Source organism: Pyxicephalus adspersus, chromosome Z, assembly GCF_032062135.1.
Source record: "Pyxicephalus adspersus chromosome Z, UCB_Pads_2.0, whole genome shotgun sequence".
NCBI lineage: Eukaryota > Metazoa > Chordata > Amphibia > Anura > Pyxicephalidae > Pyxicephalus > Pyxicephalus adspersus.
In genome coordinates this window covers 61380254-61394639 of record NC_092871.1, presented here as the reverse complement: position 1 = coordinate 61394639, position 14386 = coordinate 61380254, and the positions used below count along the sequence as shown (strand labels likewise).

At 36.0% G+C, this 14386-nt stretch overlaps 1 long non-coding RNA gene across 1 annotated transcript; it reads right to left on the bottom strand.

The window, feature by feature from the left end:
• Positions 1–802: 802 nt before the first annotated feature.
• On the bottom strand, positions 803–2241 carry LOC140343159 (uncharacterized). The gene is made up of 5 exons (XR_011923266.1): positions 2120–2241; positions 1791–1926; positions 1611–1707; positions 1258–1325; positions 803–1064 (listed from the first exon to the last, which is right to left on the bottom strand). It is a non-coding gene; the product is annotated as an uncharacterized lncRNA (long non-coding RNA).
• Between the last annotated feature and the right edge of the window lie 12145 nt (positions 2242–14386).

The window sequence follows — 14386 nt, the reverse complement described above, 5'->3', positions numbered from 1 at the left end:
TGCATATGAAAATGACAACTAAATGTATATTTGTTTTGTCAAACTTACCTATCTAACGAAAAGAAAGCATTTTATTAATTAGAAATGTTTTTCAAGTCTGACTATATTATAGAAATATTTATGCAAATTCATAAATAACCACCAGTTTTGTACCCTGTCCAGACATATTACAGATGGATTGCTTATAAAGTTCCTATTGTCTTTTGTCCCAATATCCTTTGAAGGGTCGGTATAATCAGTTTATATTTTTTTTGTATAACTTATTTTACATATAATAGAGTTTATTAGTAATCACAAAAACGAAACATAAAGGTTTTTTCACCCATGCCAATCAAAATGGCATGGGTGAGAGCAATATACCCAGACTAGATGTTCACTTTCTGTCCTGGCAAACTCAATTGGGACAGTGTTTTAGGAGAGCATAGAATTGTTTGGTACAAGGATTGCATTTATAATACTGAGGTCCTTCTATAATACCTTGACAGCAGTTTTGGAATTTATGTTGAATTTTAAAATGTGGATAAAAAAAGCAGTTCATCCAATATGACCTTTATGATTTTTTGTTTAATAAAATCATATCTTGGATGACAGGGAAAACAAACCAGGGTCTAATATATGAATATCTGGTGGTCTGGGGAGAGGGGGGGGGGAGGGTAGGAAAGGGGTGGTGGGAGTGGGGATAATCCTTGTTGTCCCTTGGGGGTTCAAGGTGTGTACAGTTGGGCCTCCCTCTTTGGTAAATACAATTCAACAAACAGGGAGCACAGAGAGAAAACAAAGAAAGAGGTTTGAGGCTCAAAAGTATTGTGTCAAACTATGAATGTATTATTACATAACAATTCATATATAACAAAGTCATACAAATACATAGTTCAAAGACATATTTTTTTTGGAACTTATATAATATGTTATAAATTTATATTGCTAGCATGGACATTAAACAGCAGAAAATATGTATGGAAAACAAGAAATAGTGATAAGACCGTATTTTCCGTATAAGTCCCCAACGCGTTTCGCCCAGAAAGGGCTTCTTCAGGGGTATATGACTTTATAAGATTTGTGGTCTGTGTATACAAAAAAATTGTATATAAATAACAATTATAAATCTCAAACAACTATACAGAGTAAATCATCATAGGCAATGATGAATATATTGCATCTTACTGTCCAATATTCAAATATCATAAGAAGGGGTCCATATATATCTGGTATATGGTCCGTCTAAAAGTGTAAGCTAGTAATGTAAATCATACTTACAGGTAGTAGGAAGGTCGGATCTAAAGAATGTATTCAGGACAGGTAGTTCCTAAGCTAGTGCTGATAAGCTGCAACATTATAATTAACAATATATGGCTTAGTATAATTGAATTATAATATTGTCCAAGGGTAATTAGGGATATTTACAGATATGTATACATATACCTAGAAAGGGAGTCAGGATAGAGGGATTTGATATTGGGTATATAGAAAGTGAGTCTCATTATAGGTGTTGTCAATTATAAGCAGTTTAAAGGGTAGTCACTAATTGATGAAGTATGCATAAAAGGGTATAAGTATATGCAGAAAGAATATAAAGTAAAGAATAATGTATTAAAAGGGTGATACCTTACCGTTCAATTTAGTTATGCTGCTTACCCGAGGTTATCATAGGTAGGTAGATGCTGTTGAAAACTTATTTAAATGTCTATGCCTTTGTGAGTATTGAACCTAAAAGATATGAGTATATTTGTTAAAGGCTAATATATAATGAAGATGCTAATTATCTAGAAAAGAAGGATACAGTAGCTTACCGAGTAAGATTAATCTAAACTGACATACTTGTTTGTATCATATGATGAGATATGAGGGTGAATATAGGTATTCATTCAGTGGTCTCATGCTCTTATAGGGTTGCAGGTAGTAATTATGTGTATAAGAGTTGGATACCTAGAGGGTAAGAAAAGGGAGGTTTGTAGTCATTAATTCATGTGAAAAAATAAGAAATGAAGTATGCATGGATTATATATTAACAATTAGTATTTTATAGGGTTTGTAGAGGTTAAGGATCCACATAAATACAATAAGTAGAAATAAAGTGAGAAATGTAAGGGTTACATTTAAATTGAAATGTCTTGCTTACAAGCAAAAAATGATTAAAGCGGGTGCTAGCAAAAGGATAATGGAGAGTGGCTGCAGTGTTTATATGTGAAATTCAATCAGACTTCCATTACGAGTTGACACGCTACAGGTGTGTGCGCCCACAATGAGCACACGTGCCTGCAGCGTGAGGGAGAGAGGAGGATACTACGGTAGCATCCCTGCACGCTGACAGGACTCCTCCTCAGCCTAGGGGAGTACGGGAGTTGACCCGCCCCTTAGGGGGTGGGTCATACGGGAGACAGACTGGGCTAAACACAGACTATTCCTAGTCTGTGTGGAAACCCGGACACCACAAGGGGTGGCGCCCCGTCCCCCGTAAATCGTGACAGCTAGCGGAGGATGTTAGAAAGAATGTATTTAGACGTACTTCATTGTTGACCAATTGAAGGGGCATGTATTGATTCAATTCTACTTGAAGCCATATATATAGACCGCAAATCGGTTATCTGAGTAAGGGGTTATTGGGCACAGAAGGAAATGTGCAAAATAGTCATGATTGATAACAGTGACATTACCATCAGATCAACAATAACAATGACATTACCATCAGATCAGCAATGACATTACCATCAGATCAACGATAACATTCTGGTAGTGCATTAGGTACAGTGAGAATAAAAAGTCATTCAAAATTACATTACATTTAAGAGCAGGAAATTCTGTGCAAATAGTGATCATAAAAATGTTACAGAGACCAGGTAAAAGGTCCATCTTATGTATACTGTGATAAATTGGTAATAATACATATCAAGTGTATTATTTGATAGATGATAGTGGTATATATTATTGAGGGATGAGATTACAAAAATGGTTTAAAGCTTAAAGTATCGTTTAGACCTGGGGGTTTATTTGCTTGTAGTTCAACGATCCATTTAGATTCTCTTGGGAGCAGTTTTTTGTCTGTGTCCCCACCACGGGGATTATAAAGGAATATTGTCAAGTCCAAAAAATTGGATCGTTCTTACATCAAAGTTATGTTTAATGCCAACGTGGTGGCATAGTGGCGTGATGATTTTACCCACTTTGATTGAATGTACATATTCATAAATATGTTTATCATATACATGTTATCAGATAGATTACACTAGAGGTGTTACAGTCTATGTGGTAGGGAGATCTATGGAGAGTGCCATTAGGTAGTATTATACTGTTTTGTCTCTTTAATCCAATTGCATTGTTTGCAATGACCGCATTTGTGTGTACCAGGTATGCTTGTGGTAGAGCTTAGAGGTAGGGAGTGATGGAAATGACTGGAAATTAGATGTTCCTTCAATGATTTGGATCTGCGGTATTTAATTTCGGGTTTTCCTGCCAATAAATTTACGTATATTTGGATCTGAATAGAGAATGTGCCAGTGTTGGCTCAAAGTGTTAAAAGTAAACTCATGATTCCGGTTGTATCTCGTGATGATTCTAGATGTAGGAACGTTGGTTGTTTGAGTATCAGGTGTTTTGAAAAGAAGAATATGTCTTATTTGGTTACATGCCTTTTGATACGCTTTCTTTAGAGTATTGATTGGGTACCCGCGTTTTAAAAGTCTTTCTTTGAGGTGTTTGGCTTCTATCTGGAAATCATGTTCATTCATACAGTTTCTCTTTAGTCTCAAATATTGACTTTAGGGTATGCTTTGGATTAGAGCTTTGGGGTGAGCTCTTTTGGCGTGAAGTATGGTGTTACCAGCTGTTTGTTTACGGAATAACGTGGTTGTGACCATATTGTTTTGATCTATCCTGATGAAAAGGTCTAAGAACAGTAGTTGGATATTACTATGTTCCATTGTGAATTTTAAATTAAAATTGTTGGATTGTATAGAGTTAAAGAATTCTAGAAGTGTGGGTAGGGAGCCTGTCCAAAATATGATAATATCACCTATGTATCTTTTCCAGAAGAACATATGTTGTTGGTATTGGGCCATGTCAGGTTCCGAAAATAGGGCTTTCTCCCATGTCCCCAGATACAGGTTTGCATAAGAGGAAGCACAACTTGTTCCCATAGCGACGCCCTGTATCTGGAGGTAGGTGTGGCCATCAAAGGTAAAAATGTTAGAATTGAGTATGTATGTCAAAAGGGTAATGATAAAGTTGTTGTACGGGAGGGAGGTAGGGTAACTCGCATTCAACCATTCATATATAGTTTTTATTCCTAAAGAGTGAGGGGTTCTGCTGTAAAGAGCCCCCACATCAATTGTAACAATAAAAGTATGCAGTGGAACCTGCATATTATGTGTGGATTCAGGAATATCCATGGTATCCTGCAGGTAGGAGGGAAGATTGGTGACTAAGGGACGAAGCTATGTATCTATCAATTCGCTGGCATTGGCCGTAAGTGAGCCAATGCCAGAGATGATCGGACGTCCTGTGGGGCGTAGGAGGTTTTTATGACGTTTGGGTAAGGCATAAAATGTGGGTAAAATGGGATATTTGTTGGATAAATATTCTTTGGTTTTGTAGTTAATGTTATTATCCGTAAGTGCGCTTACAATAATATCATTGTATTGCTGGTAGAATTCCGTGATGTTCTTTTCTGGAATAATGCGGTACCAGTCCTTATTATCCAGAATTTGGTATCATAAACGTTTGTAGTGTTCTGTGTTTAGAATGACAATGTTACCTCCCTTATCGGAGGGTTTAATAATGATGTTCGGTACTTTTTTAAAGGTGTCTAGGGCTTTCTGATGAGCTGGTCTAAAATTGGAGTCATATGGAAGGGATTGTAGGTCGCTACGGAGGATCTGTTTGGTAAAAATATTAACAAATGTGTGAATATGGGGATTGGTGGAAATAGCAGGGAAAAAGGTGGATTTAGGTTTTTTCTGCAGTATTGTTGTTGGATCCATTACGGATAAAAGAGTGTCTGTATAAGGAGTTGGTGAATCATTTTCCATGAGTAATTGATAAAGTTCTTTCATGATTCTAAAGTCTTGTGTAGTAAGGTTCCTATAAGTGTCTGGTTGATATGGAAGGGGGTCTGGTGGGGGTTTATCAAACATGGTTTTTTTTTTCGTTGTTGTATAGGGGAGGGTATTTGTCGGTGGAGAGCTCCTAAAAAAGTTTGTTTGGCTTTGGGGATGGCTCCCAAAGATGGAGTATGTGTAGGAGATAGGGCTATGCCTGAGCATGTTGGGATAGGAGTAATGGTAGGTAGAGGGTGGGGGGGTGCGGAGGGATGGTTGGACTCCGGTGGGGATATTTGAGGGAGGTGGTATTATCCACCAGGCTTTCGAGATTAGGAAGTGTTGAGGATGAATAACTAGGTAAGTTCACAGATGCAAGTTGAGTTGATGGAGGTATTCTCTTCTTAAGGGTTCCTGTGTGTTGTCAGAAAGATCACTAGGTAATCTTTTCTTCTTGTTCAGAGTATGTGAGGCTAACAATGTGTTGAATTTTTGGCTTAAAGTGTCAGTGGGGGGACTGTTAGTTGAGGGTTTGATTTTTAGTTTTATTTTCTGTGGGTGCAGTATTATAGTTTTGTCCCATTTGAATGCTTTTTTATTAATAAATGCCCACTTGTCTCGCTGAAGTTTCTCTTTTTTGTTCACTAATGACGTGTTGAATTTTTCAAGGTATTGTTTCAAATTATTGAGTTTTTCGATAAAAATAGGAGAGTTTAGAATATTGGTATGGTGTGATTGCAGGTTTTTAATTTCAAAATCTAACTCTAGTAGTTCCTCTTTGTAGTATTGGGTCAGTATACGCATTAGGTCTTCTGAACATTTGTTAAGTGTATGTTCCCAAGGTCCTCGTATTTTATTATTATTCTTTACATTAGGAAATATTTGGATACATAACCCAAAGGGGTTACAACCCTCTGTAATGTATTTGTTAAAGCATCCAATATGCCAGTACAGTTGAGATTTATTTTCTAATAGATATTTTAGTTTCAAAATCAATGTGTCAATTTGGGGTTTGGTTTGATTTAGTGAGTGACATTTGTCTTCAATGTTGGACATGAAACCTTGAAAGTAAGGCTTATAAGTCCCAAGGGAGGGTGCTCTTACAACATATGTCTCATATATGAATGAGATATATGAGTTCTTTTCAAGAGAACTATAACATATTATATATGTTCCAACAAAAATATGTCTGTGAACTATGTATTTGTATGACTTTGTTATATATGAAGTTAATATGTAATAATACAGTCATAGTTTGACACAATACTTTTGAGCCTCGAACCTCTTTCTTTGTTTTCTCTCTGAGCTCCCTGTTTTTTAAACCAGGGTCTTATTCCATGGCTGAGAAGGAGTGTGTTGTTGTTGTATTTGTTGCTGTTGGACAGTAAATTCTGGACTTCTTTGAAAAGTGGTTTAATGCTTCTTTCTATATCTGTTCATTGTAGCTTTGTCAGTGACCCTAATTTACGATGCCATCAACATGAACATCAGTGAAGATTGCAATTTTTTTTTTTGGTGAAGAGGGTTTAAGACAACTATATAAAACGACAAGTTTTGCAAGCTTGCTGTAGCCAAACCTTGATACTACTGCTTTCTTTTTAAAGTGGTTGCTAATGTAGAGTATAGTCTGTACAGAAAAGTTACATAAATGTCTAATATCTAAAGGTGTGGAGACTTTTTACAATAAACTTTGCATTAGTGTATACTGTTTTTTTTTTTAGATCTTTCCTATTAGTTTTTCAGAAGCCTTTATCTAAGTGACGAATATTTTTATTTCATGTGCAAATATGTGTTTGTTTGCATGCTTTTTTTTGAATATTAGTAGCACTTTCATATACATTTTTTAGGTTTACTAACCTTTAAATATCATCAAATAACATCAAAAGGCGCAAAAAGGTAATGGGAACTCGGTAGTAACTTGATATCGGTATTTATGGACTCTGTGAACTTTCCTCAGAATGTCTGTCCATCAGTTCACTGAGGTTTACAAACTGTGCCTTTCATTATCATTTGCAAGCACTCCCGCGGCAGGCTGGGTAATAGATCGCAGAAGGCGAAGCTTCTCAGAGAATGGGCAGAAAATGCCTAGGGGCAACACAAATTAGTAGCAAAATAGGTCACATAACTAAGCACGACCCCGTGTCAACCTGTGTTTTCATTAACCTTTTTAAAGTACAAAATGACAAGTTTAACTAAAATGATTAAATAGTATCCCATCCAGCTGTGTGCTTCACGATGTCTGTGGCAAGGCGGCAGTGGATTAGCAGTGGTGCGGGGGCGGTGGGGATCAAGCCCTCAGATCTTTTGTTTCTTTTGCACTGTGACAATTTTGAAAGTACGCCTGAGCTGAACAGGAGAAATTGATTTAAAATACAAATATGGATCAGTGAAACCGTATATTATTGGGGTGTAAACAAAACTCAAAACTTTCACATCGGCCACAGTTCAAAAATAACACATATGGAATCTACACTTCTTTAGCCTGAAGAAAAATGTGTTTATATAAAACTATGTTTGTTTTAAAATGGTATATTGTACAGAGAAAAAAATTCTCTATGCTAGGTAAAACAGACAAAGTTTATTAAACATTGCTGAATGTAATTTGTGGTCGAAGTGCATTTTTGATATTTGTACGGTTGCCGCTATTAACTGCTGAACTGCAGGAATTGGAGGACATTCAAGGACAAGGAATTGAATAGGACATGACACATCTCTCATTACCTGCCATTTTAAATAGGATTACCAATTTCAAAATGTTTTAATTATGTTTTCCTAAATAGTCATGTTGATGCAATTAATGGAAAGCTCAACTCCAGGCAAATATAAAAACTTTGTTTTTCCAGGTAGGCATTCGTTACAAAATTTAAATGTAAATGTGCTTACAGAAAAAAAGAATATATACGGATGAATGTTTTACTGTTCTTTCACTGTCAAAGCAGCCAGGGGCAGATCCCAGACCAGGCTATGCTGCTTAATTGCAGAGAGGTCCAGGGACTTTTATTGTGCTGATGGCAGGAGCCCATGACTGATAAACTAGGATTAGAAATCCTTTCCAGGATTAGAAATCTACATTATTTATTTTTTATTTATTTTTTTTCCCACGTTAGAATTAAAATAAATAATGTCATTTCAATGTGCCTATGTTTTAAATCATTGTTTCTATATGCAACACATCTAACCGTCAGGTTTGATGAATTGAAAGCAATTCACTTTCTGGCTGCCTTGGAGTTTATATTGGCAATTCCTGGTAAATGTTTATACAAATCCGAAAATGCCTTATCTAAATATTGTTCAGTAACCTAAGCATGTGAATGCTCTAAAATAAGTTTTGGGTAAAGCTGCTGCTCACATTCACATCTATGAATGTTTATGCTTCTGTGAAGACGTTAGAGCACTGACATTTTTAACTTTGCTGTGCTACCTATTTCACTATATGATATATCACTGAGAGTTGAGAAGTGATATTACCAAAGGATTTTTTTCTGTATGGGTCAAACTCAGTTTTCTGCTTTATGCTGTTTCTCATATTTTTTTAGTATACGGGTAAGTTCACTATTGTGTATTGGTTCAGCAAAGCTGAATTTAAATTCTACGATAGGGGAATATGACTTAAGTCTTTAAGGGGCAGGATCCACATACCTTTTTCACTGACTCTAAAAGAGGAAGTAAAATTTGGTTTAAACAAGTCAGAAAATAACCAAAATCCAGGCTGTATGTGGCATTTTGGGACTGAAGTTGAAGACCTTTGCTCTAGAAAGCTGCAGACCAGGTACAAGAAATGGTATTTAGCTTCTGTTAACCCATCATATCTGAAAAGGGATAGACTACTTCACAAGCTTATGGTAAAAGGTCAGTTCAACACTACCATGATTCATTTAATTATACACAGCACATCATATTGGGTTATGATATTGTAATAGTTATATAATGTGCTGCCACTGGATGTAGATAGCTCTAGTTACCAGGGTATATTGTTGTGGGTAATTACTAAATTGTGTAAATTAGTTCACTGTCCTTAATGCTTCCTGTTTTTAGAATGTAAACCAATTCTATCACTAACCCAATTCTGAAACCCTTTGCGCAAGTTTATCAAGATATTTACAAGTTGTGGATTCTTGCTGTCCAGAGTGGAATAAAGGTACAAAAAGTAATGTTTAAGTGAAGGTTTTTCACCACAGAACTGCATGCACACAAGCACTAAAATGAAATTGCACCTAAAGACCTATTCTATGTTATAGGTTTAATTTGTCAGCTTCAAACTAAGCCATACTCAGAAAATCCACTTATTTTACTGAAACCTGAGTTTATGCAGTTCACCGCTGGAGCTTCTTACATGTCCGTTTGATGTATGTACACATCACAACTAGAAATAGTCATTCAGATGCAAAAAACAAGCTCTACAGGTTTTGAATGGCCTATTTTCACTTCCACGCAATCTGCATGCTATTTGCATACTATAGCAGATTTTTTTTTTTGCATCTTATCAACCATTTAAACTGCAACATATGCTATTTAACTTCTCTTTTCACTTGTACCACTAACTAAATATAACTAAAACCAAAGTGTGGCAGAACAAAAGTACTGCAGTGAAAAAAACCCAATTTCAAGGTTAGTACTGATACCTGAGCTGCTTTTTTTTAAATTGTCTGGGGGCCCCAGATTTGGGCCTTAAAGAAAACTCCTTTAAATTAATCTCCCCTATACCCCCAGCACTCCCCAAATGTCGACACCAGTCCACAAGAAACCACACATCCACAGCTGCAAACTTTCTGGCACATGGAGCAGTTATCTGTTATGAGCCCCAACAGTACACAGCCTCTCAAAGGGAATGCATGCAATTTTTTTCTGCTCATGTATAAGTAAATGAAAGAACCTGCTGGAAAACGCAGATCTCACAGGTCATGAAGTTGATAACACAAATGATAAATAAAGTATGTTTATTGTTTAAATCAGAAAGATACAATGATGACATATATAAACAAAAAAGACAACCATAGTCCTTTCAAATTTGGCCATTGACACAAACTGTATAAAGATTCTTTACGCAGTATGTTCTGGGTTGTAGAGTACTCCAGTTACCTGTAGAGGGCATCATTGTTCAGTATTGTTATGACAGCCTAATAGTATTTTTGAGTGGAGAAGTCACATGACTACAATTGTGTCAATTAAATACAGTATGGTACAGGAACAGGCCAAGATAGGATCCCAGGATAGCAGTGAAAGTTATTTTGGAAGCGTTTTGTTTGTCTTTTTGTATAATTCATCCTGTGTTAGCGGTTGCATCCAATGTGCTAATAGCCTTTTTTGTTATTGTTAATTCTGCATGCTCATTTAGAACAGCTGCTAAACTAAAAGTGGATTTTGTAACTAGCCTTTAACAGATTTGTTTCACGAAAAATTGTGGAAATTGAATTTGTAATATCTTTCAATACCAGAATATTTAAACAATAACAAATTGTATTCACTTTAGGATCCTGAATTACCTTGCTGTCTTTTTTGAGTTGGCAGACTACAGAATTCAAAATCTTTAGAGCAATCGTCCAGCTTTGTGTGTGTTAACACACATGTTAATGCATGGGTTTTATGATGCATCTCTGGCCTTTGAAGCACTGGGTTCCAGTTTGAAATCTCAGACCAGGGCCCTATATGTAGGTTCTCCCTATGTTTGTGTGGATTTAAATTAATTGGCCTTAAACTGTGCTAATGATGTATGCCCATGGTAGAGACATTAGATTGTGAGCCTCTTTGAGGGACAGTTTGTAATATGACTTTGTAAAGTATTGCGTAATATGTCAGCACTATATAAACACAAGTTAATAACAAAAATAATGCACCAAGTTAAGGCAGCCTATTTACTTTGAGTTGGCCTTTAATGCACCTCAATGCATACATTAATATACCTGCTTTCTTTTTGGCAACACGTCCTACCAGGCATCTTTGTTGTGGTATGCTGTAGCAAAGATGTAATGCTTTTTACTGTATGTGTCCATTGGGGTGTCATTAGGAATGGCAACACACTGGACTGCACAAATACAGCATGTGCATTATTGAAAGTGCTTTAATATTTTGCCATGTAGATAAAAGGAACAGCATATCAACATCTACCCTGGATAGAAGGGTGCAGCATGACGCATCTGAAATCCATATGCAGACACACAAAGAGTTAAGTTGAATATGTTATCTTACCCTCAGACAGGCAACCAATAGGCAAAGGAGCATATGCTAGAACAGGGGTAAAGTTTTAAAAGAATGGGGGGAGGTGGTTGGATTAACATTCACAACAAGATGGATGGCCTCACTTCAAATCAGAGCTGTTATCACAATAAGGCACTTGTATAACAAATAATTAATATTTGTTTGTGTGAAGTAGATCTACAGTCTCTAATTACAATGTTGACCTTTAACACCAGACCACTGCAGGGAATATTTGATGGGGCATAGAGCAGGACTGGACCATAAAAGGTTCTGTCCTACTTTTCTTTAAGTTATATTCGCCTAGGATTTCACTTGTGGGGGAAAGGAGGATTGATAACCTAAAACTAAGACCTGATGTCATATTCATGGGGTTGAGTAGTTCTACGATACAATCTGCCCCCTCCTAGTCTGTACACCTAAAAACAGTGTCCAGGATGGCAGGGAACACTCCCGTTTTTGCTAGTAGTACAGATATATTTGTGAACTGTAAGAAGAGAACTGTAAGAATACAATACTCTACTCCACCAACACAATAACCAAAAATAGGAAGAAAAGCAACCATGGAGATCTAAGCGCACTGAAGTCTTGACATCAGTCTGGGAACTTTATCAACAGATTGGGTTAATCAGTAACATGGGACCTCACAAGCCAACACTTCCCAATTACCAATAAAATATATAAATAGAAACTTAAAACAATAAAAAATACTATATGAAACCACAAAACCAATGCTGTAGCTGTAGCATGTGATTGGCTATCATTACACTGGTCAACAAACATTTTCTTGCCAACAGATTAAAGTCATTTTAGGTTATGTTTGATGCACAGATTCCAAATATGGTATTGGTTTTGCTAGACTAGGTCTAGTTGTTTAAATAATTACCTCAAAATAACCTCATTGAAAACTAACAAAACATGAAAATTAGGCAAAATAAACTATGGGGATCTGTAAAAAAAACAAATTAAGAAATCTGATTGGCTATCATTACACTGGTCAACATTTGCTTGCCAACAGATTAAAGTAATTTTAGGTTATGTTTGATGCACAGATTCCAAATATGGTATTGGTTTTGGTAGACTAACTCTAGTTTTTTAAATAATTACCTCAAAACAACCTCATTGAAAACTAACGAAACATGAAAATTAGGCAAAATAAAGTAGATATGTCTATGTATACAAAATAAAATTTTTAAAATACTTAATGTCAATATATTTTATATTCAGTAAACCTACAGAACAAATCACAAAGAAGTCATTGAAAAACTTTTGTATGATTTCCTTTTTTGCTGATGATCAGGACAATCACATAAAAGGCTCCAGCAGAAGTCTGCCATCATGTGTCTATCCCATCTGCCCTGATACCTTTCTTCCATCTCCTTTATATCTTGATGGACCCTCTATCCTTGTTCCTCACTGAAATCATTAAGGTTTTCTGTAAATTTTTGCAAATGGCTATCAAGATAACATACCTTTATGCTCATAGTAGCACCCACATTTTTTTAGAGTTATTAAGCAGGTTTTGTACTAGTTCTTCATAATTTTGTGCTTTTTTAGTTGTCAAGTTCTTAACAACCATGACATAGCTGTGCCAGGCAGAAGCTTTAGTATCAGTCGTGTAACATGTGAAATTTGAATAATTTATCAGTTTCCAAATCTGGGGTCCATCAAAGATTCCTGCTTTAAATTTTTCAGTACTCTATCAAGGGAAGAATCTACAAATGTATTTTAGGCAATCATCGTCCTTGTTTAGAGCTCTAACAAATTGCTTCATTAATCCCAACTTTATGTGTAGTGGAAGGAGAATGCTTTTTTCTTTGTCAACCATTGGCTCGTTAATTATGTTCGCTGCACCTTTTTCATGTTTTCCCTTGGAGGCAATGTCACTTTTTTCCAGTGATCCTGCTTTGCTCTACTATCCCACAAGCAGATGAAACATGGGTACTTTGTGTATCCACTTTGCTGTCCAAGTAGGAAGTTCACCATTTTTAAATCAACACTAACTTTTTTTTTTATTTTTTTTATTTTATTTTTTTTATTGGTGTTCAAGATAGCAAGAACCATTTTTATATTTCATATTCTTCCTTAAGTTTTGTTGAGTGACCAATTGGAATTGATGCATGGCAGTTGCCATTATGCAGTAAAACAGATTTCAAACTTCGAGTGGAACTATCTATAAAAAGCCGCCAGTCTTCTGCTCGGTACTCTGGTATTCCCATATGGGCTAGTAGTCCAGGGATGTTACAACAGTACACAAAGTCTCCAACCTTACTGAAATATGGTAGGAGTGTCACCTCTCTTGTCCTATAAACCGTAATTTTAACTTCCAGTCAGACAGTTTTTTTTTTTAGCCTGGATACTAAAAGTTCAGATGTTTGTTTTCAAAGACTTAGGTCACATAATAAATCATTGAGCTCTTCTTGGGGGAACTGCTGGTTTGATGAAACACTTCCTTCATATTCACTTCCACTGCTAACTCCTTTATTACACTCCAAACCCTGTATATCCTCCATGTCGGATACAGGAATATCAGGGAGTGTAATTTAACACTGGTATGGAAACATCAGCAACATGCGGCATAGGTCGTCTTGCTGATTCCAAATCGGTGTACTCCCACTTGTTTTTCTTGTAACAATTGAAATCTTTTACATTCACAGCACAAAAATAACAGTCCTTATGATGATTTTTGGGCTCTCGCCATACCCTAGAAACACCAAATTTCAAACTTTTCAGTTTTCCATTTTTCCACTGATGTAGACACTGTACACAAGTTTTGCATACCATATGGGGATCCCAACACATATCTTGGTCCCCCAGTTTAATACCAAAATATGCAAGATATTCTTGTTTCACAAATTCTGTTGTGTTTCTTCTCTGTTTTTGCTGAGAATATTAACCACAAATGTAGCAAAATACATTAGGGTCATTTACATAGTTACATAGTAGGTTAGGTTGAAAAAAGACATACCGTATTTTTCGGACCATAAGACGCACCAGTTTTTTAGAGAAGGGAAATGAAGAAAAAAAAGATTCTGAAACAAATAGTGTCCTAAAATATTTTATGTCCATTAAAAACCAACATCACAGTCATAAACACATGTAATAAACCCTGTAAAGTAAACAGCAGCATTTAGAACCATTATTAACAAAGTCAGCAAAAG